The sequence below is a fragment of the Artemia sp. Qi Xiang Cuo genome, chromosome 10 (assembly GCF_049724085.1).
Source record: "Artemia sp. Qi Xiang Cuo chromosome 10, ASM4972408v1, whole genome shotgun sequence".
Taxonomy (NCBI): domain Eukaryota; kingdom Metazoa; phylum Arthropoda; class Branchiopoda; order Anostraca; family Artemiidae; genus Artemia; species Artemia sp. Qi Xiang Cuo.
Genome location: NC_142803.1, coordinates 53,461,336 through 53,468,185, shown reverse-complemented (window position 1 = coordinate 53,468,185; position 6,850 = coordinate 53,461,336).

Sequence of the window (6,850 nt, the reverse complement as noted above, 5' to 3'; positions counted from 1 at the left end):
TTTTATGAAGAGTTTACTTTAAAATTATTTGAGAGGTGTGATAAGTGTTTGAAAAAACTAGATAACTATGCCGAAAAATAGAGTAACGTATGTACTTTCTGAAAATAAACTTACTTTTTTTAAATAATCTTCGTTGTTCACTTGTGTTCAAACGGACCTTACTTAAAAAAACATGCCTCGTATATACGGAGATTAAAAAATTTGTTTTGTTTGGCTCAAAAAAGAACTTGTTTTTAAAATCATGTGCCTTTGGAACTGGGAAACTGTAATATGATTCATGATCGTAAAAATCAAAAGAATTTTCTAGGTGGAAAGGGCGATATATTTCAAACGAGACCTTACCCTCTGTTTTGTCTTTGAATTGCACTCATCTTGAATTGCACTATTTCTTGAGGGAGAGGCCTTACTCATTTCGTTCGAACTTGTCAGGAAAAACAGAACAAAAGTTTCCCAAGTCTCCAAAAAATGAACATAGAAAATTGAATATGTCAAGATTTCGCTTTTTCTGCAATATTTAGGATATACTTTTTGTTCAGCGTGTTATCTCTGGAGGAGGAGTCTTCAGCTGTATTGATATTGTCATATTGTATGACAATATTATGACTCATACATATGATTAGGAGGGAAATGCTGGAAAAGCTGGCCTTTGGTAGTATTTGTAATAGGAGCATTTAGTAATAAGCTGTAACTTCTGCCCATTGACCAAGACTGTCAACTAAGAAGCTTTTCCATGGATTGAATATAGGCCTTTTGGCCAAGACATACAAATCAATAAATTGAGTGAATATTGGAAAACATGGGATATTCTTCGCAGGGAAGAAATACATAGAAACGTATTATCAGACCACAGCACTATTATTAGTTGGTTCTTATTTAATATTTTACTGACGCATAGACAAATCGGCTTTCAAAACATAAATGTATACTCTATATTATTGGGAACCTTTTGCCTCATGGTAAAATCTTTAATTCAGAAGAGCTAGTTCAGATTTACTGAAATTATCGAGCTAAATCCAAACATGCTATGTGCATATAGATTGTCAAAAAGTTGTATCAGCAATTTCTTAGGAATGGCTTAACGTATTCAACTGAAACTTCCAGGCCATCATTAGGGGTATGTTCAACTGACAAGAAGGCAATATTTGCATACTGCTACAAATAACACTGCTACTGCTCATGCTAATGCAACACTACTACTAGTACTACTAAGGCTAAGGGTACAAAGGAGAAAATCTTAGAGAACATTAAGGGGAAAATTGAACTAAATCAAAATACACTATGTGTATGAAGGTTGTCAAAAGCGTGTATCCAAGGAATGGCTTAGGGGTATTAAGTTGGATCTTTTAGGGAATACTTAAGGAGGGAGATCAAATGACCAAAAAGTAATGTGCATACAGATTGTCAAAAGGGCGTATCAGCAATATCTTATGAACGTCTCAAGCTAAAACTTCTAGGGTGTCATGAGGGGGATGAACAACTGACCAAAACTTATTTTTTGACTACTCCCACTACTACTAATAATAATATATTGAAAACCCGTCATATACAGTAAATGTACAATGACAGAGTATACAAAATAGTGCAAAAAGAAGAAACAAAAAGAAAACATATTAAAAAATAACAACTTCTTAAATAGTATACGAAATAGTACGAAAAGAGGAAACAGAAAGAAAACATACTCAAAAATAACAACAGAAACAACAACTTCTGTGAAAATAACAGCAAAGACAACAACTTCTGAGAGGAGAAAAAAAGCGAAACAAGAGGTAAAATTAAACAAGCAAACTTGCCCACTCTTGCTTTAAAATTTCTGTTTTATTTTTTGTCGGCTAATAAGTATCTCAACAGCTGTAGTGCCGAGTCAGAAACCTATTATTTGCCCATGGTGGCAATTTTAGTAGGTACTTGGCAAAACGGAAAAACAAAGAGCGGATTTTAGACTTTTCCCGGTTTGCCAATAATTTCCAGAAAGGGGTCACATATAATATATGTGGCAGAGTGGTGGCGTTGTAAATACTTTCCAGTAATGGACGGTTAAATCTCAGAGTAGATTTAACGATCAAAGCAGAGGAGCTGGAAAATCGCCGTTCAAGATGTGAGATCAGGAGGGAGCGGGTATGCTGTAATGAGGTACCTATTGGCAGCCCCAGATATACTATTTTATCAACTGGTTTTACTGAGCAATCACCTAGTATTACATTAGTAGGAGGGTCATTCTTCCAATTGTAAAGCAAAACTTCCGACCTTTGGGAGTTAAATCTCAGACCGACTTTCTTGTAATTGGACTGCCGCCATGAGAATATTTCTGAAAGGCGGTTAAGCGTCCGGCTGAGATTCAGCGTGTCATCAGCATAGCATACTAGGGAGACGTAAATGGAACTGAAATTGCACGATGAAGGACAGCTGTCTTGAGGCTCACTAGTGTAGTTGTCGATGAAATTGTGGGAGAAAAATGCCTCCTGACGGGAACCTTTGCGGACTGGTATCCAAGCTGATCGTGGGGCTGGCGGAAGGCCTTTGTCGGGAGGGTGCTTGAGTCGCACGCGAAGGCGAGAGTAAAGATCACGGAAAGCCCAAATAATATTTGAGTTCACCCCTCTTTTAGCTGAGTTTAGCAACATAAGCGCATGAATCAATAAATCAAACGCTCTCTGCAGGTCTTAGCCACCGATCGCTAGGCTTTTTCCTGATTTGTGTGCATCCAGGAGTGCATATGCACCGACATGGAGAGCTTCAGAACAACCAATACCGTGTTGGAAACGGAATTGTTTTGGCGGACTGTAACACAGTTTCTCAAACTCATGGACGAATAAAAGTTCAAATAGCTTGCAAAGAGAAGTAGCAATCGTGATTGGACGGAAAGAGGAGCATTGCATGGTAATTTTTCCTTTTTTAGGAACTGGCTTAAGATCTCCAATTGAGAAAGTGGTTGGAACAATACCCTGAATGAGGATAACTTGCATCAAGAGAGTTACGTAGCTAGAGAGAGCAGGCTCGCCACTTTTTAAACGGAGTACGATGATTTCATCAATCCTGATAGATTGCTTAGGCTTAAGGCGAGAGATGGCCTTGCACACAGCTCCCTCTGTTACAAAATAATCACCCTGAGGACAACTATCTAAGAAGTTGTCCAACTAAGCTTCGTATCTTTCGTTGAGGGCTGGGTCAGGAGGCAAAAACTCTGACCCATAGTAAGCGTACAATTCAGAATCAGTGATAGCAGATGCGGACAAAGACTCATCGCCTTTAGAGGACAGAAAACGCCAAAGGAGAGAAGGATTAATTTTGGCCCTTGCAGATTCGATATCAATCATCTTTTTTCTGTGAGCTTTTACCTCCTTCGCTGAATTTTCCTTCTGTGAGCAGGCGGATTGAATTGACTACCCCCGAACGGGGTCGTCCACAAGAAATCCAAAGTTGAAGCCAGAATTTAGACTTAGAATGGGTATCCGCTAATTCTGGATTTTCCGACCAGCCAGGAAGGGTAGAATGACGGGGTCTATTTAGAGGAATGGCAGCTTTTTTCAGCACAGCGAATGGCATGGTCAATTTCTACGCAATGTATATCGATTGATAGTTGCGTTTCCTCCTTTGAAAGAACAGTCAATCTAGAGAGAAGATGGAAAAGAGCACTAGTACTACTAAGGGTATGATGGTGAATATTTAAGAGAATATTGAGGTGAAAGTTGAACTAAATAAAAATACACTACGTTCATTGCAGGTTGTCAAATGGACGGTTTTCAGAAATGGCTTAGGGTATTAAGTTGGAACTTTCAGGGAATGCTTAAGGGGAAGACAAATTGACCAAAAGGCAACTTGAGCACGCTACTACTAATGCTACTGCAACTACTATTTCTATTGAAGCTAATGCTGACCTATGAGACAACATACCCCCCCCCTCTCTCATAGCTCCTCTCATCTCATAGCTCACCCCCGCCCCCTCCTCTCGTAATAAAACACTGTGTGTAGCTGGTTGTGAAAAGGGCGTATCAGGAATATCGAAGGAACAGCCAAGGGTATCAAGAGTCCTCGGAGGACAACCAGCCCCCCTTGCCATTTTTTGATGTTCCCTTCCCTCATCACTGGTCAAATTTTGAAAAAGCCTAAGCGTGTTGAAGTGAAATTTTGGGAAATGCTGATGGTTATGCTGAGCTAAATCAAGAGAAACTATCTGCATCCAAGTTATCAAAAAGGCGTATCTGCAATATCTTAGGAATGGATAAGGGTGTTAATTTGTAATTTTCAAGGCCACCTCTACTACGTTGCGACAGTGATTGTTTACTACTTCTGACTGCGACAACTTGCATCTGTGACTGCAACTGCATTTACATCTATTTGTGAGTATTTTGAGGACATGTTAAACAAAATCAGAATTACAGTGAGTGCATGCTGATTGTCAAAAGGGCGCATCAGCAACATCTCAGGAACGGCTGAGGGCATTAAGTCCAAATTTTATGGCATGTTGAACAGTACTTAGAAGGGAAATGGCTTGAGGAATACAATGCCCCCCACAGTCCCTGGGGAAAAGCTGGTAAATTATGCAACATGCTCATTATTCAAATAACGGATTTAACATTTGAACAGAAAGAAAATGTTTAATCCTGAGTGTGTCAGAAAAGGCAAAGGGCATCATGGTATAACTTTAGGGGATCATTTGCACATTTAGCCTTGTTCTTATCGAAAGGCTAAGGGAGGTGTTAAACTAAATCATAAGACTTCTTCTGCATTGAGGTTATCAAAAGAGTATATTGACAATATCTTACAGGTTATCAAAAGGGTATATCTGCAATATCTTAGGGACGGCTAAGGGCAATAGCTTAGACTTTCAGGAGCACTATTGCTACACTACTGTGACTTCAACTGCGACTGTTTGCAAGTGCAACTTTGACTACTTGGACCACTTGCAATTGCGAATACTTATGACTGCTGCTGTAGCAAGTTGTACAGGCTATTGAGCCTACTTTCAACATTTGCTATTCGTGACTGCAACTACTTGCGACCACGAATACTAGTGAATGCGATTACTTATGACCATAGCTCAGACTACTTGCGATTACAACTGTGACAGAGACTATTTGCAGCGGTCATAATTTGTAACTGTGATTACTTCCGACTATGGCTACTTGCGACTGCGAGTAATTAAGCCTACAAATACTTGCGGGACAAACTATTTGTGAACACGAAAACTTACGACTGCGACTGCCGCTACTAGTGACTGCGACTGCGAACGTCAATGGAATGCTACAGCTGCTACTTATGTCAATGACTACATCTATGACTATGACCACTTACAACTTCAAGTGCAATAACTTACTAAGAGTGTGACAACTCGTGGCTACACCTGCTCCTGCTTGTGACTGTGACTGCTATTTCTTGTAGTGCTACTACTACTACTCGTGCGACTGTGACTGAAAATACCAGTACAACTTGTACTATTACAACTAAACCAGTTTAACTGAACCAAAAAAGTTTAACGGCATCCTACTTATCAACATGGCACAGTGCATTAAGGTTGTCAAAAGATCTTGTCTACAGCATCTCACAAATGGGCAAGGCTATTAAATTGTAAATTTCAGTTAATATTGATTGAGATGTCTCACTAAATTAAAAGACTTAAGGTGCATCCAAGTTGTCGAAAGGACATATCTGAACATATTTGTATTTATGTCAAGAACGGCTACGGATATTGTGTTGAAACTTTCGTTGAATTGCAAGGTTAATATTAAATGAAATCAAAAGACAGTATATGTATCAAGGTTGTCAAAACGGCATATCTTCCCCATTGTACGAGTAGGGTTGGAAGGATATCTGATTGTAACACTCAGAGATTGTTTTGGGGGGTGTTAAACTTGAGGACACTATGTGTATCCCAGTTGTTACTAGGGGTGCCTACAATAATTTGCATATTCCAGGTATACCATTTTGACCACCAGAATGCATAAAGGGTCTTGATGATTTAATTGAACATGCAATTCAAAATTTCCTGAAATTTGAAGTGAAGTTATAAGTTGAATTGAAGTTATCAAGTATTTTGGCAATAGGTTGCGTCAAGACTGGGCTGGGTAATTGTAGACAGAGAAAAGCCAAGACAGATAGTCCAAGCAATTGAGAGGCAAATGTTTAAATGGCTGGGGCACGGGTAAATGGCAGGAGTATGAATGACTCTCTTATTGGACACATATTTGTCAGGTTAGTTTTTGGAAAGGCATGCCTGCCTAGAGTCTTAGGCATGCTGATCAAGAATTTAAAAAAGAGGCAAACAAGGCACATCCGCCTATGGTCTTAAGAAAGTACCTTTCTTTTTTGTTTTTGTTTTTTATCTGTAGGTATTACTTCATCTTGGGATTACGAACCTTTTGTATTAACCCCGTTCTCATGTTCTTTTTTGTTTTTTTGTTTTTTTTTGAGGCCTGACTTTAATCGTAAAGTTATCTTTAAATATTGTGTTGCAACTGCACCAAATAATGCGTACCAAAAATTTTTATGAGATAATAAACCAAAGATATTGTATGTCTTTGGCTTGTGGTTTTTACTAGCGTATTCATTGGAATAAGTCATTATAAATTCTAAAAGTTAACAAAAAGAGTTCACAGCTGTTTAACCATTATGACGCATAAAACTGCAGCTAAAATCAGATGAATTTTGGCGGATCACATAAGTCGTTGTTCTTCCGTGGAAGTGGAGGAGGATGAACAAAGGGTAAGCAAGCAAGGTAAAAGTAGAATTAGATTAACTTTTTCTGACTTTACCACGAAGAACTATTTTAGTACTATGTCATCATGTGTAGCACTGTAGCACATGTTTCAATTTGTAGCATTTTCGTAATACATTTTTTTAATTTTGTCATGGA